This window comes from Elgaria multicarinata, chromosome 1 (genome assembly GCF_023053635.1).
Source record: "Elgaria multicarinata webbii isolate HBS135686 ecotype San Diego chromosome 1, rElgMul1.1.pri, whole genome shotgun sequence".
Lineage (NCBI taxonomy): Eukaryota > Metazoa > Chordata > Lepidosauria > Squamata > Anguidae > Elgaria > Elgaria multicarinata.
Genome location: NC_086171.1, coordinates 216,578,005 through 216,591,361, shown reverse-complemented (window position 1 = coordinate 216,591,361; position 13,357 = coordinate 216,578,005). Strand labels below are relative to the sequence as shown.

The 13,357-nt window shown below is 51.2% G+C and overlaps 1 protein-coding gene across 1 annotated transcript in view; it reads left to right on the top strand.

Moving 5' to 3' along the window:
* Nucleotides 1-3,658: 3,658 nt before the first annotated feature.
* NOL4L (nucleolar protein 4 like) overlaps nucleotides 3,659-13,357 on the top strand; it is a 64,656-nt gene continuing 54,957 nt past the window's right edge. Inside the window, exon 1 of the mRNA XM_063147460.1 lies at nucleotides 3,659-3,717. The gene's annotated coding sequence lies outside the window, so the exon portion shown is untranslated. The remainder of the gene's footprint in view (nucleotides 3,718-13,357) is intronic.

The window sequence follows — 13,357 nt, the reverse complement described above, 5'->3', positions numbered from 1 at the left end:
GTGGGGCAGAGAATTCCTACCCTTAGAAAATGTGTACGTCAGAAGGAACGGGCTGGAGCCCTTCTCCCTGGCATCTGCTCTTAAATGTGCAGGGATATTTCATTTGGCATGGCGGAACATTCCATCATGTGAGCCCCCACCTGCAGCCTGGTGTGGTACAGCCTGTCTTCCACCTCATCTGCTGTTTATGACAACTTGGCACAAGGCTTTGGTTACTCTAAATCAGCCTTCCCCAACTCCAGAGCTCGCTGGGGGATGCTTTGAGTTGTAGTTCAACACATTTGGAGGTCGAAGTCGCTGCATAATTTAAGCAGAAGCTAACACATGCTGTGACTGTTTCCACCACCACCCCATGCACCTGTCAGGCAGGAGCATGTGACTGACCATGTACAGAGTTCCCACAACTCCATATCCACATTTTTCACTCTGTGTGTTAGTGAGCAAGGCTTACCTCTGAATTTTTCTTCCTTTGAATTAAGAATATTTGGACTAGGGATCAAATATTCCGAAAGCGTAGGCAATGGTGTGTATGTGTGTGTGTTTGGAGGGATCTGGATTCTCAAGCTTAGGATGCATTTAATTTCTTTTATGGGCTGCCGTGCCCGCCTATTTAAAAACAGGAACTACTTTACAGAGTGGAGATTGCGTTGCTAGCTAGAACAAGTGTTACTTTCAAAGAGGGTCTGCTGTTGCCACTTCTGCCATGGGTGCCTCCCCGCTTCCAAAAACCAAATCTGCCTGTGAAGCTTTAAAACCTTTTGGTGTCTTATATTGGAATACAGAGCTCAGTCCTTTTTTAAAGTGAGAATTACCCGAATGGGTTGGTTTTGAAGTCCTGCCTTCGTGGGGACCATAGTCAAGTGTTATGCCTCTGGGTGGCAATGGAAGAGACACCGTTTTTGGCGGTCAGCGTAGCAACCACAGAAGAGAGATTGCCGTGGAGAGAAAGGTTGGGTTATTAAAAGCTATGGAGTGATGGGATCGTTTATACGAAGTTGCACAAAGTGTCTCTTTGATCTGTAGTGGCAGCTCGAATGGTTTGCTAGGGACTGTTGATTGCTCCCATAGCCACTGCATCTATGGAAGAGCTTCGGCTATGGGGCGGTATATAAATGTAATAAATAATAATAATTTGGAAGGAGTGCAGTCTCCCTGGTCGGTCACTGCCTTAGTCAAGAGGTGCTTGATAGTGCTTTGTCTCTCTTGGCATGATTCTCCTCCTCTCCCTGAACGCATCCTGGTAGCTAGTCCTTGTTCGTCCTCCCACCCATTCGTTTTGTATAAGTTAACCTTGTGCTACTTTTTTTGTCCCAGCATGTACTTTGCACATACATTGACCCTCGCCTACCCTTCTGTTACTGAAGTTGGAGAGACTTTTTGACCTCTTCAGAGTTTTCTTGGAATGTTACCATACTGAATCCCTTCGGGTCTGTTCACTCTTGCCCCCCAGACTTCTGTTGGAAGTTGGAAAAACTATTCAAGTAGTTTTGTATTCCTGTTAGGTTATATATGGCATGATGTTTTTATAAAAATTTAACAGCTCTTTATTTAAAATAAAGACTACATTTATTTATTTATTTATTCATTTATTACATTTCTATACTGCCCAATAGCCGGAGCTCTCTGGGCGGTTCACAAAAATTAAAAACATTCAAAGTATAAAACAACAGTATAAAACCATCATATAAAATACAATATAAAAGCTCAACCAGATAAAAAGAGCAGCAATGCAAAATTACAACTTTAAAACACCAAGTTAAAATTTATTTATAGACTGTTAAAATGCTGGGAGAATAAAAAGGTCTTCACCTGGCGTCTAAAAGCATATAATGTAGGTGCCAAGCGAACCTCCTTAGGGAGCTCATTCCACAGCCGGGGTGCCACAGCAGAGAAGGCCCTGCTCCTCCTGGTAGCCACCTGCCTCACTTCCTTTGGCAGGGGCTCATGGAGAAGGACCCCTGAGGATGACCTTAGGGTCCGGGCAGGTACATACGGGAGGAGGCGTTCCTTCAGATAGCCTGGCCCCAAGCCGTTTAGGGCTTTAAATGTTAATACCAGCACTACAGACTACACTGTAGTCTGTTAGTTAATTTATTGTTGAAGAGGCAGTCAGCCTTTTTAACTGTAATCTGTTTGTGGAAGACCTATAGGAAGTGTAAAGGACAAGGAACCAGAAGCAGTGTGGCTAGGAAAACTGAGAGCAGGGTGGGAGTATGGCTAGTGTTGGATTTTGATGATCAAACAAGATGTTTCAAAGGCCTGCTCAGCTCTTGGGGGCTCTTTGGCAACTGCCCAGATTATCCAATAGCTGCTCAACCCTGTTCCCTGAGATTGTTGAGAGGCGTATCAATTAAATAAAAACTTTACAGTATAAAAGAGGCCTTGCCTGCGGCTCTAAATTGCCCTGCCCAGTTTCAGCTTCAGCTTCCTTTACAAAGAAGAGGCTTCTTCCCTCCGATAGGAAGCAGGTTGAAAGTCTTATTTAAATGAACTTATTTCAAAAGCAACAGTGCTGAGCGAATCCTCATCCAGGCACCTGGGTGGCCTTAAGAAGCCACAGCCTCTGATGACGCCCTCAAACCAGAGGTGACCCTGCTACATCCAGCAAAGCGGGAGGTGAGCAGGTCTGGTCCCATGGGACGCAATCCACCTGGAAGCTCTCCTTCGCGAGACTCGCCGAAATAACGGGCACTTCCATTCTCTCCACTGAGGTTTGACCAGGAGAACTTATTTATTTCACTTATTATTGCATTTGTATCCCAAGGAACCCAAGGCGGTGTGTGTACATAATCCTCCTCTCCATGTTATCCTCACAACAACAACCCTGTGAGGTTGGGCGGAGAGTCTGCGACTGGCTCAAAGTCACCCAGTGGGCTTCCGTGGCCCAGTGGGGACTTCCCAGGCCCATAGTTTAGCCACTACACCACGCTTCCCGGCGGCTGGGGTGGGCTGGGGGACTTCCTGCCTCGGGCCCGGCGCTGCCTTCCGCTGGCCCGTGCTTCCAAGTCTGCAGGGGCTCGGCCGGCGAGGCGCTGCAGGAGCCCCCCCCCCCGGAGCTGGCTCGGTGCGCGCACGCGCGCCGCGGGGACTCGGGCCGGAGCGCGGCTGGGCTGCCTTCCCGGGCGCATCCTTCGCTCCCCGCCTGCCTCGTACCTGCCTTCCCTCGTCCTCTCCCAGGCAGGCCGCTCTTCAGGAAATGGACGGGCTGCTCTCCCTGGCGCTCCGCGCGCGCGTCCACCCCTCCCCTCCCCTCCCCCCTCCCCTCCCCTCCCCACCCTCCGGCGGCGACACAACACCGCTGTGTCTCCCGCTGGCTTTCGCTTCCTCCCTTGCGCGCTCCGTGCGCCTCTGCTCCGCTGCGGGGCGCGCGCTCCTCCTCCTCCCCCTCCCGGGGTGCAGGCAGGAGGCTCCGGCTCCCCCCTCCCCTCCGTCCCCTCCCCAGCCCGCTCTTCTCCGGCTCTCTCTTCCTGCCTGCCTCCCTCCCCCCCCCCGCGCCTCCCCAGCGCCCGAGCTGGGAGTGACGCGCTCCGCAGTGCCAGCCCCCCCTCCTCCTCCTGCTTCCCCTCCTCCTCCTCCTGCTCCTCTCCCCTCCCGGCGGGGCGCTCCTCCTCGGGCAGCAGCTGGCTGTCAGCCTCCTCCGGAGCGCCCCCTTCTCTCTTGGCCGGGGCTGGCGCAGGCCGGCGGCGGGCCCCAGGCGCCGCAGCGGCCCCGCAGCAGGTAGGCAACGGCTGGGCACGGGAGCGCACGGGCCACCTCGGCCGCGGGGAACCCAGGAGGAAGGAAGGAAGGAAGGAGGGCCGGGCGCGCCTGCTTCGCCAGCCGACGGCGAGGAGCCGCCGGGTCGATCGGGCGCGCCGGGGCGAGGGGGGGGGGGGAGACTTGTGGGGCGCAGAGCGGGTCGCCCGGGGCAGGTGGAGCCCCCGCCTGGCACGGGGCTCGGAGGCGAGACGGGGCCGGGGGTGCCGGGAGGGGGACGAGCCGCCAGGGGGTGGGGTGCGCGCGCGCGACCGTCGGGCGTGCGGATGAAAGAGCCCCGGAGGTGGCCGCGCCGGGCCGGAGGGGCTCCCCGGCGCCCTCCCTCGCGCGCTTCACTTTCCGGCAGCCCCAAGTGCTCCACGCTCCCGGGCCCCCTTTTTTTTTTCCAGGGGGCGGTTCCGCGCGTGGACAGTCCACGGTGCGGGGGGAGGCACGCGTGGATCCGCTTATGGAAGGGGCGGGGTAAGTTTGGGGGAGCGTTAAACAGAGCCTGCCGCTAGAGGGGCGCGTCCTTCGGGGGGGGGGGGCTTTTGTTTGCCTGCCTTGGCAGGAATTCCTTGAGATCCGTGTGTTGCGCGGGGGGTGGAATTAAGATCCGATTGGAGAGGAGCGCGCTCAGGGAGGGGGGCGTGGGTGCCTGTGCGTGTTCGTTTGGAGTTGGCCAACGGGCCGCATCCCCGGTGCGCTTGGAATGCGCTTGTGGGGGGGGGGGCGCGCAACGGTAAGAGGTGGAAGGAAGAGTGTTCGGCGGTGCCTGGAGCGGTGCGGGGGGGATCGAGGAGGAGCGCGGCGAAGGGGGCGTGTGGACACCGGGCTGAACCCGCACCCCGGCCGCGCGTCCTGCGATTGTTGACAGGTTGCATTGGTACAGGGAAGGGGGGTGGGGAGGTGGGGGGGAGGCGGGGCCGGGGGGCGGCCGCGCCGTCGCTGCTCCGCGTAACGCCTTCGCTGCGCGCGTGTACAATGGAGAGCGGCCCCGACGCGCCTGCCTCGGGCCAGGAAGTTGCCAGGAGTTTCTGGGTAGGAGCGGGCGATGCGCCTGTCCACATGGCCACGCGTCTGGAGGGGCTTCCCGGACTTGTTGGGGAGAGTTGCGCGCGTGCACACGCTCCGCGGGAACGTGGGCATCCGCGGAGGGAGCGGCGGGGCATCGTAATTCGGACGTGCGCCGGAGCGCTGTGCCCGGCTGGAGCGCTTGGCATCGGGCTGGCCCTTGGGCGGGGGGCGGGCGAGGGCGAGGGCGGCGGGGCGCGCGGAGCCCTTGGCCGGGCCCCGGCTCCGTTGGCTCGAGGAGGGGGGGGCAGAACCTCGCCGTTTTTTGAAAACTCCCTCGCGCGTTCTGATTCCAGACCGGCCCGAGCGACCGACTGACTCTCCCTCCCAGGCAGCTGCCCAAACCGAATCGTCTGGTCTGGCTCGCCCCCTCCCCCCTCCAGCACCTAGAACTCTCTCTCCCCCCCCCCACCCCCGCCGGCTGCCTCTCATTAGCGTCTCTAATGAGCCCGATGCCTGGAGAAAGGTTAAGGTTAGCGCGTCCTTCGCTCCCCTCCCCTCCCCGGAAGAGTACAAAAGCGCAGAAAGAAGAAAGTGGGGGGGGGGATGGAGGCGGCCCTGGAGGCGGATCAATGGGGAGCTCCAGACCCATCAATTCGCCCAGGGAGCTGATTCTCCTCCTCGACAGCATCGATTTTCCCTTTCCCACCCTGGGCGCAAGGAGACACACACACACACCCTTTCCTAGCCTCCCCTCCATCATCTCCTTTCCACCTGGAGAGAAGGTGGAGGAGGGGCAGCGTGTGTGTGTGTGTGGGGGGGGTGTCTCTTCCCTGCCATGCCGATGCTGCTGCTGCTTCTCCAGAGCTTCCCTTTTGGGTGGGGGTTGGAGGATTGGACTGGAAATAGATTTCTCCCTAGAGGTAAAGCTGGGCTTTATGGGTCAATCCCTGCTTCAGGCTGCAACCTCTGGGCACCAGCTCGTTGCAAACGCTCCGTTAAGATCTGCCTGCCTGTGTGGGAGGGGAAAGGGTTGGTGCAAAACAGGAAGGATAAAACTCTCCAGCCAGAGTTCTGAGGAATGGGTGTAGCTGGGGGTAAGGAAGTTCTCCCCAAACAAGCCTTGAACGCCTAGCAGTAGTTTTATTAGTGTGAAGTCTTCTTTCTCTCCTCCCCCCCCCCAAGGCCCTTTGCCTTTGGAAACCTTTTCTCGGACCAGATGTTTACTTCCTGCAGGGTGGGTGAACAATGGAACTGGCGTCACTAGTTAATAGTTTCTTGGCAATGCCTCTTCCCTGAATATTTGGTTGAACAGACAGCAGCCGACTGTTGGCAGGTTACAGGTTGGGCAAAGGGGAGAGTTTGGACCTGGAACGGCACAGAGTGTTTCTATTGGCTCTCAGGGTAGGGTAGAGTAGGGTAGGGCGTGTGTTAATTCCATATACCCCCTGTTTCCTGTGTGGTCGACAAGGAAACAGAGTAGGCTACGTCAGGTTCCTTTTCCGTGATTTTGAATCCAGTGCTACTTTTATTTCAATTAATTCTCCCCTATCTATAATGCAGACATTTTGTCCCTTTTCTCATTTAGAAGGTGTGCCAGGTCACCTGGAAATAAGTCCCATTGAATTCACTAGGAGGTACCTCTGAGCAGACACAGGTAGAATTGCAGTCAGCCTTTGGCTACAAGCCATCTGCTTTCTTTAGAGTAGCCCATTAGAAGTTGCAGAACTTTTGGGGCAAGTCTGTTGATTGTGGCCTTCATACTATAACAAAGAGTCTTTAAAGACTAAGCAACTTATTTGTGGCATAAGTGTTAGTGGTTTGTAGTCCATATTATCACAACAGTCCTGTAAGGCGGGGGCGTTGTCTCCTCTCATTCAGCCCACAGGCAGTAGAAACTCTGTAATATTTATTTGTTTTATTTATTATTGTGTTTATATCCCACCGTTTTTTCCTCCAAGGAACCCAAGGTGGCGTGCATAATCCTCCTCTCCATTTTACCCTCACAACAACAACCCTGTGAGGTGGGTTGGGCTGTAGTGATTTGCCCAATGCTGCCTGATGAATCTGTGGCAGAGGACCCCGGCTAATTGTAGTCTTAACTGGATTGCATGGTACTTTGCTGTGGATAGCCTCACAGTTTTAGATCCCGGAAGGACACCCTCTTGAGAACTGGGTTTCCACAGGAGGGCACCTAAAGAGGTCTTTCCAGTTGTTGCGCACATCTGTGGGATTCCCTTCCCCTTGCGACATGCCACAGCCTGAGCTGCATTGCGTGACCTTGTTTCATTCTCAGCACATTTCAAGTGCCCGAAGTGCTTCTCAGCTGGCTTTTGGTGGCCATGGATGTGAGTGTGTGGACTTGAACATGGGGTGTGGATCGGAGTTTTGTACGCGGCTTATTTTGCGTGATTGTTTTTCAACTGATTTTTTTTTTTAAAAAAAATAAATCTGTTCTGAGTCTGAGGGTGTGGAGGGGTTAGCAAACCAAATAAATGAATCCATCTTTCTTGGATTTCTAATGGACTTTGGAACAGGCTGCCAGGGTGTGTGGGTTTTTTTTTGCCTCTGAAGGCTGAGCAAAGATTGCTTGGCTTCAGGAAGGGTGGTTTTAAAGAGCTTACCTGAAAGCAGTTTTCAGTTGCTTGGTATAGCCCTGCTTTGCCTCCCACCGCGTCCTTTTTAAACAGGCCTGGAGGCAGAAATCCGGAACCCTCTTTCTATAGAACTTGCACCTTTTTTGCCTGGAGCAACGGCATATGGAATACACTCTCATGTTTAAATAACTGTCTCTTTTTTACATCTTGAAAAGAACAGGAATTGTGGGTGACAGATAATCTAGTAGATATCAAGGATGTTCATTTGTAGGGTGGCCCTATGAAAAGGAGGACAGGGCTTTGTATATTTAACAGTTGTATAGAAAAGGGAATTTCAGCAGGGATCATAGAATCATAGAATAGCAGAGTTGGAAGGGGCCTACAAGGCCATCGAGTCCAACCCCCTGCTCAGTGCAGGAAACAACCCTTGTGCTGCACACACCCATTTGTATGTATGCAGCACATGGTAAAATTCCCTCTTCATCAAAACCGTTACACCTGCAGAAGCCAGTGTGGTGTAATGGCTAAAGTGTTGGACTGGGAGTTGGGAGATCCGGGTTCTAGTCCCCACTCAGCTATGGAAGCTCACTGGGTGACTTTGGGCCAGTGACAGACTCTCAGCCCAACCTACCTCACAGGATTGTTATTGTGAGGATAAAATGGAGTGGAGGAGGAGGAGGATTATGTATGCCGCCTTGGGTTCCTTGGAGGAAAAAAGCAGGATATAAATGCAATAAATAAAAATAAATAAATAAATACAAAAGAGGACAGGGCTCCTGCAGCTTTAACTGTTGTGATGAAGAGGGAATTTCACCAGGTGCTGCATGCCTACAAATGACACCTGCTGAAATTCCTTTTTCTATGCAACTGTTAAAGATACAGGAGCCCTGTCCTCCTTTCTATATGGTCATCCTATTCACGTGAAGCCCATATACACATATAGAGCTCTTCTCTCCCCAGAAAACTGATCAGGCTTATGTGTGTATAATGTATGTTGAGTTTGCCCATCCGTTTGAAGATTTCAGGCATCTCACTTTGAGCACACTTACCTGGCACTGCAACCCCAAGGCTGAATGACAAACGCTCACCTAAGAGGAGGTCTCATTAAACTAGTAGGATGTACTTCTGTATAGAGGTGTACAGAATTGTTCTGTTGTGTTGTCTTGGAAATAAATTGAGTTACAGGGAACAGGTCTCTTAAGTAAAAGTGTTCAGGATCAAGGGGTGTTAGTCAAATAACTGTCTTGTTTTTAAGTAATTAATCAACCGTTAATGTTAAGCTGATTACAACAGCTACTTCTGTCTCAGCCCAGGTGGTATTTTGAACATATCGTTTAATGGAAGTGATTATTTCATTATAATAAATGAAAGGCCTATCATGTATTGTTTTTAAAATTCTTATAGAAGCATGGTTTGAATCCAGGGTTGTATATAGACCCCTGAAACACGTCCCCCCCTCTCCTTTCCCCAACAAGGCTATCAGCACTGAACATTCTTTTAGGGCTGACAGCTCTGATTAAAATACATCTGCAGCTAATGTATTGTAATTGATTAATCAAGTAATGCTTCCAGCTCCATTCCTTATATTTTAATGTCTTAGCTGGTACAGCGTGCCTGACCAGCTTCTCTCCTGTTACACCCAAGAGGGGTACAGTTTCATGCAATGGATCATGATGAGAGCAGCACTTGCTGTGAAGAGCAGCACGCATTAGCCCGCCTGTCAGAATGGCTTTCTCTGCAAGTGATTTGTACGGTATAAAAGCAGATACCTCCCTTTGTCTTTTTGTGTGGTCTATGGATATGCCCCTGGGTTTCATCAGTGATGCAATTGATGAAATACCCCCAGTATCCCAGGAAATGCTTTTCTGTGGGTTGAAGTAGTTAAGTCCCAGGGTCAAATGCGGCTCAGTACCTTCTAGGCCTGCTCACACGGCTGTGTTTAATCCTTGGTAACTTGGGTAAAAGGGTTGTGATCACCATTGAGGTGGAATACTCCCCGGGGTTTCTTTGGCCTTTTGGATAATATTATGTAGGGTAGGCCCACAATGGCCAATTCCTGCCTTTTCTTCGAGCATCGAATATGCACTTGACGGCCACACCCCAGGGCCACTTTGTATTGTCCCGTTTTTGTTTTTAAGCACGAAAATGAGTATTCTGCAGAAGGGGTTGGAATGTGTTCTTCAAGTGTTGGTTACATCTCACCTCTCCTCCCACACTGAGTTTTAAAATACCTTTCTAAATGCTTAGATTGTGCTTCTCTCCTTATTCACTCACTTTCACAAGTTTTCCTTCCTCTATCCTTAAGACTCTGTCCACCCCCTGTAAGCAATGTATAAAGGGGCACGTGCAACGTATTTCGGATTTCCCCCCCTCCTTTTTAACATGCATGTTGCCTTGTGCTATTTTTAGGAAAGGTGGCTAATACATTTCATAAGTACAATTGTATACCACAGAGCTGGTGTGGTGTAGTGGATGAGAGACTGAACTATGAACCAGGATGTTCTCGGTTCAAATTTCACTTCTGCCTTGAACTTGATAAGCGGCCTTGGCCAGGGAGGGATTCCCCAAATGTGCTGATAGCCAATGCAAGAGCATCTCCCCCCCCCCATTTCAAAAAATTGGAATCGCAGTGGGGGCAGGAAAGGATGAAAATTCTTCTGCTCTTAATTTAAACTAACCAAAAACTAACATGATTGGAATTGACACATTTAGTGTCTCATTCTCCCTCCCCCAGCTGGTAATATGGAGATAATAATATCTAGTAATGCTACCTTAGCATTACTAGATAATGTACACTTGAAAGCGCTCTCCAAATACTTACTGCTGTTATAATAATTGTTGTTGTTATTTCACATTTAAAAGCCAATTCCTGGCATTTGGACACGCTCTGGGCTGATCAAGAAAGAGAACCCAGGGTGTGGCTATGCAGAGGACAAGGCAGGGCTGTCCAGATTAAGCCTATGCGGCAGGGTCCTGCTATTTATTGTTTTACTCTGTACAGCACCATGTACATTGATGGTGCTATATAAATAAATAATAATAATAACCGGAGGGTGGAATTGCTTTTCAGGGGCTTGCAAGGCGTCAGGGATGCCCCATTCCCAAGCACGGTCCTCTTTTCCTCCGAAAGTGGTGAATGGCTGTTGTTCATTTCTGTGGATAAAAATAAAGCACCAGGCCACAATGTTTCAGCTAGCGCCACTCCTGTTTATGCACACTTGAAAAGTACATTAGAAGAGCCCCACTGGATCAGACCAAGGGTCCATCTAGCCCAGCGTTTTAACGAATTCCATAGCTGTGTGAGGAAGGCCTTCCTTTTATCTGTCCTGATGACCATATTGGGTTCTAGTAGAACCATAGAATCATACAATAGCAGAGTTGGAAGGGGCCTACAAGGCCATCATGTCCAACCCCCTGCTAGATGCAGGAATCCACCCTAAAGCATCCCTGACAGAGGGTTGTCCAGCTGCCTCTTGAAGGCCTCGAGGGTGGGAGAGCCCACAACCTCCCTAGGTAACTGATTCCATTGTCGTACTGCTCTAACAGTCAGGAAGTTTTTTCCTGATGTCCAGCTGGAATCTGGCTTCCTTTAACTTGAGCCTGTTGTTCCGTGTCCTGCACTCTGGGAGGATCGAGAAGAGATCCTGGCCCTCCTCTGTGGGACAACCTTTTAAGTATTTGAAGAGTGCTCTCATGTCTCCCCTCAGCCTTCTCTTCTCCAGGCTAAACATGCCCAGTTCTTTCAGTCTCTCTTCATAGGGCTTTGTTTCCAGACCCCTGATCCTCCTGGTTGCCCTCCTCTGAACACGCTCCAGCTTGTCTGCGTCCTTCTTGAATTGTGGAGCCCAGAACTGGACACAATACTCTAGATGAGGCCTAACCAGGGCCGAAAAGAGAGGAACCAGTACCTCACGTGATTTGGGAGCTCTACTTCTATTAATGCAGCCCAAAATAGTATTATGAGAGAGGGAGGGACGGAGGGGGTAGTAGATGACCTACCCAGAGGGACCCTCTTGAGAAGGAGCGGTGTCCCTCCTCCTTACCCTTTTGAAGGTAGCTTCAGGGTTCTGCCCAAACTCGGGAGTCAAGTTCAGACAGTGAGAGGGAGGAAACCCGACACCTAGGACGGGAGGCCATGTTCAGAACGGGCACGGAGACCGGTCTTGAGAAAGGGGTCTGGCTTTGCTTTTTTCTCTGGGGGTGGCAGCGGCCTTCCCACCTCTATCGTGCGCATGCTACCTGTCAAATGCAGCTGACCTCTCGCTGGCAATAAACACAATAAAATCTTCCGACGGGGAGGGCGGGCGGAGGGCACTTGGGCTTACTGTAAATAGAGGACACCGTGCAGGCTGCACAGCAAAGGGCGGTGCGTTTAAAAACAAAGGCCAGGCTCTGGGCCCACCTCGCCTGAACAGCCTCTCTCTCCGCTGCCCCCCCTGAGCCATTTGGAAAATTGCTTTTGAAACCGAGGAGAGCAGCCGCTTGTGTCTGTGATCTAATTCAAAGCAAACTGGGGAGGGGTGGGGGACAACGACGACGACAACTTAAAACTGCACGCTGGGTGTGCTGAAGCCCTTGTTCATACTCTTTGGGCCTTCGCCCAAATATTGTTATGCTGGAGACGTACTGGTGCAGACGCGTACTGGTCCGAGCCAGCCTCACTGGTGTTGCGGACCCATATAGGTGTGGAGTGCAGCTGCAGGAAATCCATATTAGGAGGAGCGGAAAGCAAGTCCCCTCTAATGTAAAATTCTTGGTGTGACTGTGCTTTCCCTCCCCCAGTTTGTATTCCTCCAAAGGACTATGGATGGCAAAATAGGCAACGAAAGGGTTGCTTGCATTAAAGTTGAAGATCAGAATGGGAAGGAGAGGTAAGAGGAATATTCTGGGGTGGGGGGCGGAGGTGGATCAGAGCGTTTGCAGCTCTGGAATCATACACAAGCCGGAGAAACTGACCCTGTCTGTAAAAGAACCAGGTTATTGATAGTGCTCACTTCTTACATTGACCAGGCAGGGTTACATGAAAGGCTCTTGAATCTGACATTGGCAGCAAAATTCATAGATCATAGAATCATAGAATAGTAGAGTTGGAAGGGGCCTATAAGGCCATCGAGTCCAACCCCCTGCTCAATGCAGGAATCCACCCTAAAGCATCCCTGACAGGTAGTTGTCCAGCTGCCTCTTGAATGCTTCTAGTGTGGGAGAGCCCACGGCCTCCCTAGGTAACTGGTTCCATTGTTGTACTGCTCTAACAGTCAGGAAGTTTTTCCTGATGTCCAGCCAGAATCTGGCTTCCTGTAACTTGAGCCCGTTATTCCGTGTCCTGCACGGGAGGATTGAGAAGAGTTCCTGGCCCTCCTCTGTGTGACAACCTTTCAAGTATTTGAAGAGTGCTCTCATGTCTCCCCTCCATCTTCTCTTCTCTGGGCTAAACATGCCCAGTTCTTTCAGTCTCTCTTCATAGGGCTTTGTTTCCAGACCCCTGATCATCCTGGTTGCCCTCCTCTGAACATGCTCCATTGTTTCACGGGGTAGTTTTGGGGGGAATCCTCCTCCAAAAGTTGAGTGGCTGGAGTTAAGCACTAAAAAAGGCAGCGGTACAAATCCTAAATTAGGATGTTTTCCTTGGAGGCATTCTAGGCTTGGTCTGTGATTCTAAATTCCAGAACTGCTAGTGGCTGCTTCAAAAAAGTAAACTAGCCAATAAGGATTTTATTGATTTATTTACAATATTTATATACTCATCCATGTGTAAAATAGATTCCGCAGCGGTGAACATAGGAATAATACAGTAAAAAGATTAAGACAGCATATTAATTTTTTTCACCTATTGTGTTTACATTGTGTTTTTGCTCCCATGAAAGTTGGAAGGCTTAACAAATGTTAATAAAGCTCTTTCCCGTGGTGGGACGGGAGTGTCGCAAATGCGACTCTCAGCCATGACAGGTGGGGCAAGATGGGGATGTCCGGCTGGTGCAAGGCGCAGGTGCAAGGTGTCTGTGCGGACGTGG